Genomic DNA, 16386 nt, shown 5'->3' on the forward strand with positions numbered 1-16386 from the left:
GCTACACTACATGATGCACGTGTTTTTGTTATGACGAAGAGCATAATTTAAATTAGCTCCCAATGCATATGCATGGACTTCCCCAAACCAAAATAGACATTATTTCTAATGTCTTGAATTTCGGGGGAGTTTATGCACATGGAATGCAATGCATGAAACTAAAGATTGTCATTTTGGATTTTACAAGTTGGGAACAAAGATAAAGAACACCTTAATGAAGCCAAGGTTTTAGTCCTCCAATGTTGCTAGGAATCCACAAAATAAATGATCAAGATAAAATAAAAACAAGGGAAGTAGACAAACCATAATGGAGGTGTAAGAATCTAGGAGCCTCCAAAGTTTGCTAATCTTCACCCATCGTATCATCATCATCAACATCCTCCTCTCTTGAGGTATCATCAACTTCCATTGATGTGGAATCGTGTCCACTCTCACTTTCACTTGCTTGTTCTTCCTCACTTTCCTCTTCCTCTTCTTGAGCTTCTTCTTCTTGAACCTCTTCTTCTTGAACCTCTTCTTCTTGAACACCACCCTCTTCAACAACCATCTCCTCTCCACCCGGTCTTCCACCACTAGAGGTGCTAGGAAAGAAAACTTCCCTATCCGCCCAACTAGGCAAAGGACATGATGGATCAAGAAGTCCTTGCCTAGCTAGATGTAGGAGGGGCGGATATTGGGCCTTGTAAGCATCCACTCTATCATTATAGGCTTGTTTGTGCATTTCCCTCATGAGTAGAGTCATGTAATCATTTCCCACTTCGACATCCTTGGGTTTGAACTCGTGATACTCAAATGGGTAGGGTGGTGTGATAATGGAGGAGGAGGGCTTGTCAATTTCGCCTCTTTATTGTTGAATGATATACTCGGTCTCTTCGGAGACTGGGAGAAGGTAGTTCGGTCGGTGAACATTCAATCGGCAAATTTTGGAAGGCAAGGTGAAAGATCTAGCTTCATTGGTTAACCACCCATATTTGTCGTTAAGAGTGTCGTGCTTGACCCACTTGAACTTGTGAATCATGGTGTCTATATCAACAAGATGGCCTCCTTTAACCGACACATAGGTGTTGTTTTTGTTGAAATCCCGGTTAAAATGCTTAGCCAAATGGGTAACTAGTCCTCCATTTACAATAAAGGCGGTGTCTTCTTTGCCACAATCGACATTAAGCCATCGTTCAACCAAAAGTCTTAGAGCATCATATGGCTTTGTAAATTCCCTTCCTATGTTCAAGGCCGACTCAAGAAGAACACAATCGAGCTTGGTAAGATGATTAGTGCCATTTCTTGCTATCAAAGTATTCCCAATGACCTTATGTCATACTCTAATGCCCGGATGGTGGACTAATAGAGCACGACAATCATGAAAGCACACGAATTTCTTTCCGGAAATTGCCTCCCAAAGAGGAGCGGGGTCATACTTGATAGGAGTCTTAGTATATTTCGGGTTATCACTAAGGCCTAATATCTTACCCAATTCGCCATAAGTTATGCGTCTATCAACATTTTCAAGATGAAACTCGATGTTGGTTCGAGTCTCCACCCTTGTGACTTTCAAACAACAACAACAACAGAGCCTTAATCCCAAAATGATTTGGGGTCGGCTGACATGAATCATCCTTTCGAACCGTCCATGGGCGAACGCATGCCTCAAAATGCGAATAAAAAAAGGGAAGATGAAAAACAAAAAGGAAGAACGAAAATGTAATGGAAAGTCAAGGTAAACTTAGGGGTTTTAAAAACGAATTCCGTCTTTCTTTTATAAAAACTTAAAATTTAAATCGAGAGAAAAGATTAAAACGATTTTTAAAAACCGAAATAGAGTTAAAGATCTGGAATGAACCAGGTAAAATCTATAAGAAAGTGGTTGGTGAAAAAGTGTAATAAAGGAGAGAAAAATAAATAATTTAATTTCTTTAAATTAAATAAGAAACACTAAATCTGTCAAAAAACATCAAATATTAAAAATCCACATGTATCCTTTCCCGCAATTGTGCCCTCTCCGTCACCATACTCTCCTCAAGCCCCAGAACTCTCATATCGTGCTCTATCACTCTCAACCATGTCTGTCTCGGTCTTCCTCTGCCTCTAGGGACCTTTTCTATTCTCCAAGTCTCCAGCCTCCTAACCGGTGCGTCCATAGGTCTCCTTCTCACATGGCCAAACCATCTTAGTCGGTTTTCCATCATCTTGTCCTCTATTGGCGCCACTTTTACCTTTTCCCTAATCAGCTCATTCCTTAACCGATCTTCCTTGTATGTCCGCACATCTACCTCAACATGCGCATCTCCGCCACACTCATCTTTTGAATGTGACAATGTTTCACGGCCCAACACTCGGAGTCGTAAAGTAGGGCAGGCCTAATTGTCGTGCGATAAAATTTTCCCTTTAATCTTTGGGGCATATCTTTATCGCACAGAAACCCTGAAGCACTCTTCCATTTCAACCATCCCACTTTAATTTTGTGGGCCACATCTCCGTCTAACTCCCCATCTTATTGAATAATAGACCCTTGTGACTTTCAAAGAACTTAAAAATTCCAAGGTGAGGGAGGGGTATGTCAATTCCTTCATTGTAAACAATTTACCCAATCCCATAGACTCAAAGAAGGTTTTGGTTTGTTCAAGAACACCCAATTTTGACAATGCATCTTCACAAATAAACTTAGTAGGCATGATGGTTTTCTTAGAAAAGAGAATGAATTTCTCCCTATGAGAGTCGGAAGTGAAAGTTACCTCCGGATAATTGGATAATTGCTCAATGACCGGAGTTGTTGATGTTGTAGCTTCCATAGGGGGGCCTTGTTGAACCTCCAATCTTGCCTCATGAACTACCAATGCCTTTGACAATTGTTTTGCTTGAAGAGCTTGTTGCCTTTTTTAAAGTGTCTTCTTTGGGGGTGCCTTGTTACCTCCTTTAGTTCTTGCCATTCTCCTTTGCTTGATTACACCAATGAAAGATTGAAATCTCCAATTTTTAGTTATGCCCAAATCGATTTAGGATGAATGAATGTTGCTTGGTATCCTAAAAAAAATCGACTCAAAAGTTGAAGACTTTGGTGTTTGAATCAATTGTTGTTGCAAAAGGAGTGATTAATTTTTGTTGTGAGGAAGTTTGGATTTGATTTTGTTGAATTTGGTTGAGGAAATTTGATTTTTGTTGATGGAGAGGATGAGGGTTTTTTGGGTTTTGGGTAGTGTTTGAATGTAGAAGAAATGAGAATAAATGAGGGAAGAGAGTCAAAAAGACCCGTTATATTTGAAAACGCAACAGAGGACGAGCGGACCATGCATCGGGACGGGCTGATTCTTCAATGTTTAACCCAGGAAAAGACGCCACAGGACGAGCGTCTTGCTTCTAAGACCAGCGGATTTTTCCTGGAGGGACGAGAGTCTTTCTTGAGGGATGCTCGGATTCTTTTACAGATAAATCCCCAGCTTTTTGCTACTAAAAAAATGAGCGTCTTTTGTGAAGGACGGCCGTCCAGAATGAGACGAGCGGATTCTCAGCTGAGACGCTCGGATTCTCTTACAGACCAGTTTTTTTGTATTCTTCAGCTCTACCATACGAGCGTCTGGTGACTTTGGACACTCGGGTTCTTCAGGACGAGCGGATTATCCGATTGGACGCTCGGATTCCTCCTTGATCACACGGATTCAGGTCCATCCGTTGGTACTTCGTGACCCGTGTCATTTTCATTCTTCAATTCTCGTGTTCTTCATTGTAGGGGCACTACAAAGGCATGAATAGCCTAGGCAATTGCTATCCCCACACTAAGGTAAAGCACTACACATCAATAAAATCATAAGTCCCTCCCTCACTTCTCTCAAAATGATGAATATCTTGATCAAGGCACAAAAATATAAATCCAAAAATGACAAAAATGCAATGTAAAAATTGAAATGCAAGTTAGGGAGTTAGAATATTTACAAATGGTGGTTTAGGGAGGACTCCACCAAACTCTCATCCAATGTGAGATGTCAAGGGGGTATGTTCAAGGTATTGTTGATGTTACTCAACACCTTGAAGAAGTAGTCAAAAGCTTGCTCATTATCATGATAAAGATCCTCAATAGATCTTTGCACTTGTTGTTCTAATTAATGGTCTTGATTAATAGCATTACCAATATAGGGATTGAATATCCCTTCGAACTCATCATCCCAAAGACCGCAAACTTCGTCTACTTGATCATTAAAAATTTCTTGAGTTGATAGAGACAACTCTCCTTCTTTCTTGTCTTGGCCAATAAGGCCATCCTCTTCATTATTGGATTTGGGTAAGCTTTTCAAGCTCTCTTTGTTGCTATTCCCTTCCTCTTTTGATGGAGCATCATCAACTTTCTTTTCCCATTGAAATTTCGACTTCTTTCTATCATCCTTCCGGCTATAGTGATCAACCATAAAGCATGGTTCATGCAAACGGGGAGCTCTTATGGTCTTGTCAAGATTAAAAGTTATGGTCTCATCTCTCACTTCTAGAGTAAGCTCTCCGTGCTTCACATCTATCACCACACCCGCGGTGTGCAAGAAAGGTCTTCCTAGGATGATCGGAATATTGGAGTCTTCTTCCATGTCAACAATGACAAAGTCCACCGGGATGAAGAATTTGCCAATTCTCACGGGAACATCTTCCCATATCCCTAACGGTGTCTTCGTTGTTCTATCGGCCATTTGGAGTGTGATGTTGGTACATTTAAGCTCTCCCATCCCTAGCCTTTTATTAACCGAATACGGCATAACACTCACACTTGCTCCTAGATCACACAAAGCCTTGTTGATCTTTGTGTCGCCAATGGTATAAGGTATTATGAGAAGCTTCCCGGATCTTTAAGTTTCGAAGGTAAATTCCCTTGAAGGATTGCACTACTAACCTTAGTGAAGGCGATAGTTTCAAGTTTCTGGATTGACTTCTTTTTCGTAAGGATGTCCTTCATGTACTTTGCATAGGCCGGCACGTGATTGATTAATTCCGTGAAAGGAATCGAGACTTCTAAATTATTCAAAATTTCCATGAATTTTCCAAGTTTGTCATCAAACTTGGGCTTAGCTTGACGACTCGGGAATGGAAGTCTAATCACAATGGGCTCCTTCTCCTTGGCCTTTTCTTCACTTTTCTTGGAAACTTCTTGATTTGTTGGTTCTCCTTCCTTAGAGTTTTGCACAACTTCTTCTTTGTCACTAGCTTCCACAACTTCATCCTCAACTTGCTTCTTTGGCCCTTCATATCTCGTACCACTCCTCAAGTGGATGGCACTAACCGTTTCATGTCTTGGGGGATTACTTTGAGGTGGTAATTGCCCCTTTTGTCTTTGAGAGCTTGAAGATGCTAGTTGGGTCAATTGAGTTTCCAACATTTTTGTGTGGGCTAGGATGTTGTTGATGGTGATGTCTTTTGCTTGGCTATCTTTTTGCATTTGAGTGAAAAACTCTTGTTGATTCTTTTGCATTTGGAGGACCGCTTTTTGAACATCAAAACCTTGGTCATTTTGTTGATTGTATGGAGTTTGATTTTGATAACCTTGGTTTTGGTTGAAAAAGGGTCTTTGGTTTTTGTTTCTCATGGGAGGTGGGGTGTACGTTGGTTGAGGGTTTTGAACATTTTGGCTTTTGTATGATAGATTTGGGTGGAATTTGGTGTTTTCATTGTAATAGTTGGAATAAGGGATACCACTTTTGTATGCTTGAAAAGCATTCACTTATTCATTTGTTCCCCTACATTCACTTTGGTCATGTCCCAAAGTTCCACAATTCTCACATATCCCACTTGGGATTGATGAAGATGCTACCATGGCATTAACATAATGCTTCGGTGATTTTGAGGCTTCTTCAAGTTTAGCCATAGCCTTCTCAAACTTCAAGTTGATGGTATCAATATGAGCACTACGTTGAGCACTCAATTGAGTAATAGAGTCCACTTCATGCTTTCCTCCTCTAGTAGCCTTGCGAGGTCTACTATATTGTGAATTATGGACAGCCATTTCCTCAATTTTGTTCCAAGTTTGATTGTCGTCAACTTCGGTGAACATACCATTTGATCCCATGTTGAGAATGTTTCTTGAGTCTTCATAAAGACCATTCCAAAATTTTTGTACCAAGAACCACTCGCTAAGTCCATGATGAGGACATGAGCGACAAATTCCTTTGAATCACTCCCAAGCTTCATACAAAGATTCTTCATCCCTTTGCTTAAAACCCGTAATTTGAGCTCTTAGCATGTTAGTCTTTTCCGGAGGGTAGAATTTTTTGTAGAAAGTTAGAGCCAACTTCTTCCAAGAGTCAATTCCAAGAGTGGCCTTATCAAGGCTCTTCAACCATTGTTTTGCGGTACCAATTAGAGAAAAGGGAAATAAGACCCATCGAATTTGGTCTTGAGTTACACCGGTTTGTGAAATCGCATCACAATAGTCACAAAAAGTTTCCATATGGGAATGAGGGTCTTCACTAGGCATCCCCCCAAATTGGCTTCTTTCGACTAATTGGATAAATGCGAATTTTGCAATGAAATTTCCGGTTAAGTGTTGTGGTGTGGGAGTACCATTGGGTAGGTTCTCCTCGGTTGGTACGGAATGTGATGAAAACTTAGGCATTGTGGGTTGATTGTGTGATTAACTTTGTGTTGGGTTCTCCTCACCTTCTCTTGGAAAAGGGTTGATGAACTCAATAGTATTTGGTTGAATATCTACAACCTCACAAATACCTCTCAAAGTATTTCTAGCAAGTCTTCTATTGGTTGTCAAAGTCCTTTCAATCTCGTGATCAATGGGTAACAAGTTACCTTGTGATCTTCTAGACATGCAAAATATCAAACAACTTGAAAACAATTAGAACAAACCTTGAGGAGTTTTACTTCCTCAAGGCAAAGAAAGACACAACTAATAACAATATAAGAAAATCAAATCAAGTTAACACCGTCCTCGGCAACGGCGCCGTTTTTGGTCGGACTCACTTGGGGCTTAGTTTTCGGTTGCTTGTCGTTAGGAGCACCTAGACCAAAACAATATTTATAACTTCACAAATAACTCTACTATTAGTAAAGAGGCAAGTAAATGTCGGATCCCAAGGGACGGGTATTGATGTAGGATTTTCGATTGCAAGTAGCGGTGTCTAAGGGTGTCACGATTTGGGTTGAGATAAGAAGATCACTAAACTAAATAGCGATAAAAGTAAACAAGAAAAATGATTAAAATGAGATGTAAACAATTGATTGAAGGCACTAGGGTGTCATGGATTCATAGGGAATTCATGGGATTTGATCATACAAACATATTCTCAAATTATAAGCAAGCAATTATTGTTGTGATAGGATCGAGTTGGTTTATATCTTACAATCCTAGGAAGGTTTGGGTCCCGGAGCCGAATCGATTAGATTTTACAACACCTACAAGTCGACTTAATCCTCCCTACTCAACTATATGCATGGTCTAATGAGACTTGAGTTGGTTTATGTCTTACAAGTCTCATTGAAAAGGTAAGTGATGGGTAAAAAATGTAAGGATTCATAGGCTCGCATTTCATCAAACATAACATGTGCATAAGTTGAGATCACAACAACCAAGCAAATAAATTATGAAAACATATTAAATTAAGCATGAATCATCCCCCATGTTGGTTTCCCCTAATTACCCATTAACCCTAGTTAAGGAAACTACTCACTCATCATTATCAAGTTTAACTTGTTAACAAGGTTGTCAATCATATTAATAAAGGATGAATAAATGAAGATGATTAACAATAATTAAAAAGGGATTAAGAGAATTATACCTAATGATGATTCCAAAATAATAATGCAAAGAATAATAGAAGTACTTTATGATTGATGAAAGGTTGTCAATCTCCCAATAAACCCAAATAATCTTCAATTACCCAAAATAAAAGATGAACAAAAGAGAAATTAAGGAAATGAGATTTGTATTAATATTTGATTTGAAGTTGATTACAAGATTAAAGAGAGATTAGAATAATATAAACTACACAAAAGATTGATAAGAAGATGATGATAAATCTAATTAGACTAATGGGCTATTTATAGTGGGGATTAGGTGCACAAATTAGGGTTTACTAAGGGCTTAAATGACGATTAAGTCCTTGAGGAATCGCTCCTCTCAGAAAAGATGCGGGTCTCCTTTTTGCTAGTCTTCCAAAAATATGTGCATCTTCAATGGAGGGAAGAAGACGACGTGTTGTCCTGTAACACAATCCGAGCGTCCAAGGGTTGGGACGGGCGGATTCTCAGGTGACTGGACGAGTGGCCTTCAAGCTTGGACGAGCGTCCTGGGAAGCTTCTGGGCGGATTGGACGAGCGTCCTGAGAGGCTGCTGGACGGGCGTCCCGAGTGGTGGGATGAGCGGATCCGGCTCAGCTTCCTTTTCTTCTTTTCTTCTTCCAACAATCCTCCGGAATTTTGTCGGGGATACAAGGATCTTCTTCATCATTGTCCATCTACTACATTATAGACAAAGGCCTTCTAGTCTTGTCTTCACTTTGATGTTTGGTCATTGAATTTAATCAATTTAGCTCTATTTTGACATGAAAATGCAAGGTTTGTACTCCTTTCCTACCAAGGAAACAAAACCTCAAAGAATATGCAAAACAAAGGACTAAAGATAGTAAATGACCCAAATATGCACTAAAAAGCATAGGAATGAGGCTAATTCGGGGACTAAATATGCTCAAATATTGATCACATCATCTGCCATCTCATTAATTGGAGCTTGAGGAGGAGGTTGCATCTGTTGAAAACCTCCTTGATTTTCTCGAACAAAATTCCCTTGTGGTTGATTACCACGATTTGGAGGAATGACATAAGCATTCTACGGCAGGGCTTGAGAAAATACATTCTGACTCCTTTTAGGGAAGAAGTTAGAATAGAGAGTACCTTGCTTGAAAGACTGGAAAGCATGGAATTGTTCAATGGTACTCATACACTTGGCCGCAGTGTGGCCATTTATCCTACATCTCTCACAGGCCACCTCTTGTTGAACCATATGAACCATCTCTTGCTTATTACCCAAAGACTGGGATGTCTTTAATTCAGCTATTTGAGCCGTTAAGGTCTCCAGCTGTGCCGCAATAACATTGTCTGAACCACTTCCTCTCTTGCTACCTCTGGGGTTACCATACTTAGCAGTGTGAGTAGCTATCTGACCAATCAACTTCCAATCATTACCGTCATTAGTATTATCCTGGAATCTCCCATTGGCAGCGGAATCAAGCAAAGCTTTATGATTGTCATACAACCCATTGTAAAACTGGTTATAAAGGAACCAAATTTGGAAGCCATGATGAGGGACGGATCAAACTAGCCTTTTGAAACAAACCCGGGCCTCATTAAAATCTTCGTTAGGACCTTGTTTAAAACTCTTAATCTGGCTTCTAAGAGCATTAGTCTTCTGCGGTGGAAAATACCTCTTGTAGAATGCAAGAGCTAGTGAAGTCCAGTTAGTGATTGCGTCGGTCTCCATATCCAAGTCACGTAACCATTCTGCTGCATCATCTCTCAGAGAGAAAGGAAAAAGAGTCCGTTTGATTTGATCTTGAGTCACCCCAGCAGTCAAAGGAATAGAACAACAATATGTGACAAATTTCTCCATGTGCTTGGCAGGGTCCTTTCCAGCTTTTCCTCCAAACAGATTTCGCTCTACCAGGCTTATATAAGACGGTTTGATCTTAAAGGTCCCTTTATCAGTAGTAGGAAGCTTAAAACCTTTAGGAATAGAATCAATGGTGGGTTTGGAATGACTTCCCAAGGTCGGCATCTTTAATGTTGTAGGAGTAACGGGTACAGAAATAAGTGTGTCCTCTTCAAAGGATGAATCTTCTGCGAAATCAAACCGCTCGTAGTCAAGTGTACTCAAGTCTTCCACCTGACTTACTTCTCTTTGAAATTTTTGTCGACAGCGAAAAGTCTTTTCTGGCTCGGGATCAAAAGATACAATCTCTGACCTGTCAGACCTGGGCATACACGAAAACAACAATAAAATATCAAACTGTCTCAAGGAACTGATGCTCCCTGAGACAAAAGGCAAAAATAAACAAAAACAAACAGAAAAATTGTTTCCCCCCCCCCCCGGCAACGACGACAAATTTGATAAGGTTATTTTCAGTCGTTAGCCTGTCAAAATAAATCATATTCTCAACTAACTAGTAGCTAGCAGTAAGAAAGGGTCGAATCCACAGGGAGGCGAGTTAATTAATCTAGTTTGCTTATATTTAAGTTCGTCTTAAAGGTAACAATTTTATGGGGTTTGTTTGTTTGATTGCTAATAACTAATTGCAATAAAAGTAAATAAGACGAATTCAATAATATTAAAAGGTCTAGGGATTAGGTTCACTAAGTAGTTATTCGGGGTGTGATTTAATTCATTGATAGAGAAACTTAGGTCGTTCAAGGTCATATGATCGATCGATCTTAATATTTCCTTTAGATCTAACTTAACATGCGATTGCTATCATTAAGTTAATTATATCCAGTTATTGTAGCCTTTACTAGTCTTAACCCGATCGGTGAGAATCCTAGTTTGCAACACTAGTTAATTAATCCTGCAGAAACTAACTAACTAAATTCATAACAATTAACTGAACAACAACAAAGAAGTTGTTTTAAACATCAATTCATTAATATAATCCCCTTCTAACAACCTAAATCCCCATTCACCCTAGATAATGAAATTAGCTACTCATGATAAAGGGAATAACAACAATAAGATTAATGAACAATATAATTAAAAGCATAATAAGATGAACAAAACAATAATTGAATAAACTAGAATTTGAATTAATAATAACTAAAGAAAGATTAAAGAGTACTTAGATTCGAGACAATAATAAATAAACTAAACTAAGAGTTTTCTAGGGTTTTGGAAGTAAAATAAATCGTAAATAAACATAGGGTACGAATTGGGTATTTATAGTAGAACATAACCGACTTAAGGAAATTGCGGAAAAGTTGCCAGCTCAATATGTACTCGATCGAGCCTATGTGCACTCGATCGAGTACACTAGTTCCTCGATCGAGTCTATGTGGGCTTGATCGAGTATCCACTCTGCTTCAGCTCTTTTCTTCATGTTGTCTTCTTAACTTCTCTTCCTTTATTCTTCTAGATTCCCGTGCCATGCTTCGTGTATTCCTTCATGCCCACTCCGCGATGCCCATTTCATTCATTTGCTTCTCAAACGCATCATTTCTGCAATAAACATCAAATAACGGAAGTAACAACATTCTAACATAAAAGGCATGTAATTAATATAAATTAGCACGAAAACCGTATCAAAAGTAATTAAGGGGGGGCATAAATATGCATATAACTATGACTCATCAAGCATAGTCTCCCCGGTGATAAAATTCATGCCATTCAAATTGAGCTTTCGGATTAGGCATTTTGGAAGGTGGGTGATGAGGCCACCCACGACAATTGGGGTCGATTGCCCCGGAGAATTGCTTAAACGGTGAAGGTGGAGGGCCATATGGTGAGCCACGTCAATTTTGAAGGTGGTAGAGTTGGAGCAAAGGTAAGAGCCGAGAATTTCCAACTCCTCCGTTCGGAAGTGGTGATTTTCATCACGGCCAAAAACAGTCCACCCCATGTACCTATGCCAAATTTGGATGGCGGCATTTGACAAGTATTTTCCGCTCTCTTCACCCTCGGGTTGTCATCAAGGCCGGCAAGGGCCTTCCAAAGTAGTCCATGATCAAAACTTTCAGGAGCTTTATGAGGTGGGCTCAGGTCTAGCCTAAAGTGCTTAACAAAGGTCGGTAAGGTCAATGAAAAGTCTTTGTTCATAAGACGGAAATGCAAGAACACGACCTTTTGATTTTGTCGATGTTTGTCTATCCTTAAGGAGCTAAGGAATTACCAAGTGAGACGCGAATAAGTCTTCTCATGTATATCATACATGAACTTCATACCAACTCCCTCAAACAAATCATGGGTGACACGGTCTAACTCTAGGTCTTGCATAGATTGGCGATCAATAAATTGATTCGAGTGGAGGGGGCGTTGTTTGAATAATACAAACTTACCTTTCATGGTGATGGAACTGAATTGGAGGTCCGGGAATGTCGGATCCGGACTCATGTCACTAGCAGCGGCCGCCAAAAGTTTGGCTTGTTGAAGAGCCAAATCCCCCTTGCGGACTTTCTTTTTTGGTGCCATGGTTGATTTTGTGAGAGGGTTAAGGAAATGGAGGGAGTTGGTGGTTGATTGGTGGTGGAATAGTGGTGTTTGGGGTGATTTGAGGGAGAAAGGGTTGTTTTAAAGAGGGAGTGTCGTGTGAATGAATGAAGACTTTGGGTGATTTTTGTGTGTTTTAAAACCCGTCAGTGTACTCCCCGCCGGTCCAAGGACCGGCCGCCTGTGCCCTGGCTGGGATTATGATTTATTTCAGAATTTTTCCAAAAAGGTCAGAGAACTCCCAGTCGGTCCAAGGACCGGCCGCCGTTGCCCCGGCTGGGAGTACGCCTCAAATCTCATTCTCTCTCAAATGCTTACCAGTTGTCGGCCTGCTGGCAGGGAGCTACACTTCCTCATATTTCCTCTCTTTTCCTCAAAGGGGTGGTCCCAGCCGGTGGACCGGCTGCCGGCCTACTGGCTCACACCTCCTTCCACGTCATTTCCCCCAATTTCCCAATAGTTGCACTCCCAGCCGGCAGACCGGTTGCCGGCCGGCCGGCTAGGAGTTCCTTCTCAATAATCCTCAAAAATTGCATTGAAATAGTCATAAACTTCTCAGTCGGTCCATGCACCGGTGGCCGGTGGGTAGGATGGGATTACATGCCTTCGTGTTTTCTTCATTTCTCTTCATTTTGAAAAACCTCTTCTTCAATAGGCCTTAAATTGCGTGTTTTTCTCTTTCTTAGCCGACTCATCAAGTCGGGATTCGGCCAATTGAAGGTTGTGCCTTTGTTCTACATTGATCCCCGATTTTCCTCACAATGACATCCCGTCATCAATCCAATTTGCCAAGTAGAAAAGTACCAAATTCCCATTACCTATCTAGATGCATGCTATATACAAATGGTGGTTCTTGTGGAACTCTACCAAACCTATTCATGGTTCAAGAACTTTTAACTTGTCTCCTCCTCGGGAAAGGGTTCCCCGAGGTAGAGTTCTTCAATAGGACCTTTGTCATCGCCTTTGTAGTAACGCTTGAATCATTGACCGTTGACTTTGAAGGTTCCTCCTTCTTCACTCAAAAGTTCAAAGGCGCTGTAAGGAGATATGTCCATCACTTTGAAAGGTCCCGACCACCTTGATCGAACTTGCCCGGGAACACTTTCACTTTAGAATTGAAAAGGAGAACAAGGTCTCCTACACCGATATCTTTCTTCACAATTTTGGTGTCGTGCCATTTCTTCGCTTGATCTTGTAAATTTTGGAGCTTTCATAAGCTTCCAATCTCAATTCTTCTAGTTCATTCATTTGAAAGAATCGAACCTCTCCGGCGGCATCAAAATCAAAATTCATCTCTTTAAGAGCCCACAAAGCCTTATGTTCCAATTCAACGGGCATATGACAAGGTTTGTAATAGACAAGCTTGTAGGGCGTGGTTCCCAATGGTGTTTTGTATGTCGTTCGAAGAGCCCATAAGACATTCGACAATTTTTGTGAGCAATCTTTTCGATTCTTGTTTGTCACCTTTTCGAGAATTGCCTTGATTTTTCGGTTAGACACTTCCACATGCCCACTTGTTTGTGGGTGGTAGGCAAGGGAGGTCTTATGCCTCACTCCATGATTTTTCAACAATCACTTGAACGTGCCTTTCCGGAAATGGGAGCCACCATCACTTATCACAACTCGTGGAGTTCCGAACCGGGGGAAGATTGTGCCTTTGAACATCTTCATCACAACCTTGGAGTCATTGGTTGGTGATGCAACCGCCTCTATCCACTTCAAAACATAGTCCACGGCGACCAAAATGTATTCATTGTCGCATGAGTTGGGAAATGGTCCCATGAAGTCTATACCCCAACAACCGAATAACTCAATTTCAAGGATGTTGTTAAGGGGCATCTCATTCCTTTTACCGATGTTACCGGTCTGTTGACACGCATCACATGATTTCACCAAGTAGTGGATGTCCTTGAACATGGAGGGCCAATAGAATCCACCTTGGAGGATCTTGGCAATGGTTCTTGAGGTGGCCAAGTGTCCCTCGTAGGCCGAATTGTGTACTCGATCAAAGATATCCATCCCCTCTTCTCTAGACACACATCTCCGGAACATCCTATCCCAACACTTATGAAACAAGTGGGGATCATTCCAAAAATATCTCTTGGCATCATGCCTCAATTTCCTCCTCTCTCTTGAGTCAAGCTCATCCGGGATAAACCCTTTCACCAAGTAATTAGCAAGGTCCGCGAACCAATGTAGTTATGGTGTTTACTCCCATAAGACTATCTTCTCTTAGCCATTCATTTATTGGTCCACTTTCATCTTGAATTCCGTGATCTTCAACGGTTAACCGAGATAAGTGGTCGGCCACAACGTTCTCGGTTCTCGCCTTGTCCTAGATTTCCATGTCAAACTCTTGAAACAATAAAACCCACCTCAAGAGCCGTGGCTTGGCATCCTTCTTCACCATGAGTTGTCTCAAGGCGGTGTGATCGGTGTAAACCACCACCTTAGAGCCAACTAAATATTGCCGGAATTTCTCAATAGCATGCACAATGGCTAACATCTTCTTCTCCATTGTAGAATAATTGCATTGGGCTTGGTCAAGAGTTTCGCTAGTGTAGTAGATGACATGGGTGTTTTTGTCAACTACTTGGCCTAAAACCGCTCCCACCGCAAAATCCGATGCATCACACATAATCTCGAATGGAAGATTCCAATCCGGAGCCCAAATTATAGGAGCCGTAACCAAAGCTTGATTCAACCTATGGAATGACTCAAGACAAAGTTCATTAAACTCAAATGGCACATCTTTGAGGAGAAGTGAGGTCAATGGTTTTGCTATCTTTGAAAAATCCTTGATGAATCGCCTATAAAATACGGCATGGCCAAGAAAACTTCTCACCCCCTTCACATTTGAGGGAGGTGATAAATTCTCTATGACCGCCACTTTGGCTCCATAAACCTCAATGCCCCTCTTGGAGATAATGTGACCGAGCACAATCCCTTCTTCCACCATGAAATGGCATTTTTCCCAATTTAAAACTAGATTGTGCTCTTCACATCTCTTCAAAACATTTTTTCAAATTAACAAGTCCATGGTCAAAGGAGTCTCCATGGACACTAAAGTCGTCTATGAAGATTTCCGTGCTCTTTTCAAGAAAATATGAGAAAATGGCCATCATGCACCTTTGAAAGGTGCCGGGTGCAATACACAACCCAAACGGCATTCTCCGGTAAGCATAAACTCCAATGGGGCATTAAATGTTGTTTTCTCTTGGTCTTCTGGATGGATTGGGATTTGGAAATATCCGGAGTATCCATCAAGAAAACAATAGTAAGCATACCCATCTAGCCTTTCTAACATTTGATCGATGGAGGGGATGGGGAAGTGGTCCTTAAGTGTGGCGGTATTTATTTTTCTATAATCAATACACATCGCCCACCCGGTCACCGGACGAGTAGGCATGTGAGTCCCATCCTCTTGGTCCACCATAGTGACCCCACCTTTTTTGGGCACTACATGGACATGACTCACCCACTTACTATCCATGATTTGGTAAATAATCCCCGCTTCTAGCAATTTCAAAACCTCATTTTTCACCACTTCGGCCATTTTGGGGTTTATCCTACATAGACCTTCAACCTTAGGTTGACTTCCCTCCTCTAACACGATCCTATACATGCACAAGTTTGGACTTAGTCCCTTGATATCATTAATGCTATACCCTAGTTAGCTTTCAAGACTTTCAAAAGTTTTTGTTCTTGAGCCTCACTAAGTTTGGCATTGATTATCACGGGATAAGACTCTCCGTCACAAATAAAGGCATACTTGAGTGAGGGAGGTAAAGGTTTGAGTGGTACCTTTGGAGGGAGAAGTCCCTCCACTTTTTTCAAAAGCTCATCATCAACCTCATGATCTTCCTTCATTTCCTCATCATGTAGGGAGATTTGGAAGGCTTCTTCCCTTTTCGACTCTTCCCGAGCCACCGATACAACTACTTCATCAACAACTTCTATAGTACATGCTCTTTCAACTTTAGGGCCTTTCATCAAATTTGGAAGATTAAATTCGACCTTGTCACCCTCAATCCGGAAGGTTAGCCACCCATTTATCACATCAATAAGTACTCCTCCGGTAGCCAAGAATGCCCTACCTAGGATAATTGTAACACCCCATACACCAAGGTGCTTACTAAGACCACCTAATTCATGGAAATACTACCATCTCGGTTACCCGAGGCAATGTATATCAAATTGACCATAAAGAAACGTACTTAATT

At 40.9% G+C, this 16386-nt stretch overlaps 1 non-coding gene across 1 annotated transcript; it reads left to right on the top strand.

Moving 5' to 3' along the window:
- The first annotated feature begins 6101 nt into the window (after positions 1-6101).
- Positions 6102-6208, top strand: LOC141602868 (small nucleolar RNA R71). Its single transcript, XR_012524774.1, has one exon. It is a non-coding gene; the product is annotated as a small nucleolar RNA R71 (small nucleolar RNA).
- The last annotated feature ends 10178 nt before the right edge of the window (positions 6209-16386 follow it).

The sequence above is a fragment of the Silene latifolia genome, chromosome 9, assembly GCF_048544455.1.
Source record: "Silene latifolia isolate original U9 population chromosome 9, ASM4854445v1, whole genome shotgun sequence".
Taxonomy (NCBI): Eukaryota; Viridiplantae; Streptophyta; class Magnoliopsida; order Caryophyllales; family Caryophyllaceae; genus Silene; species Silene latifolia.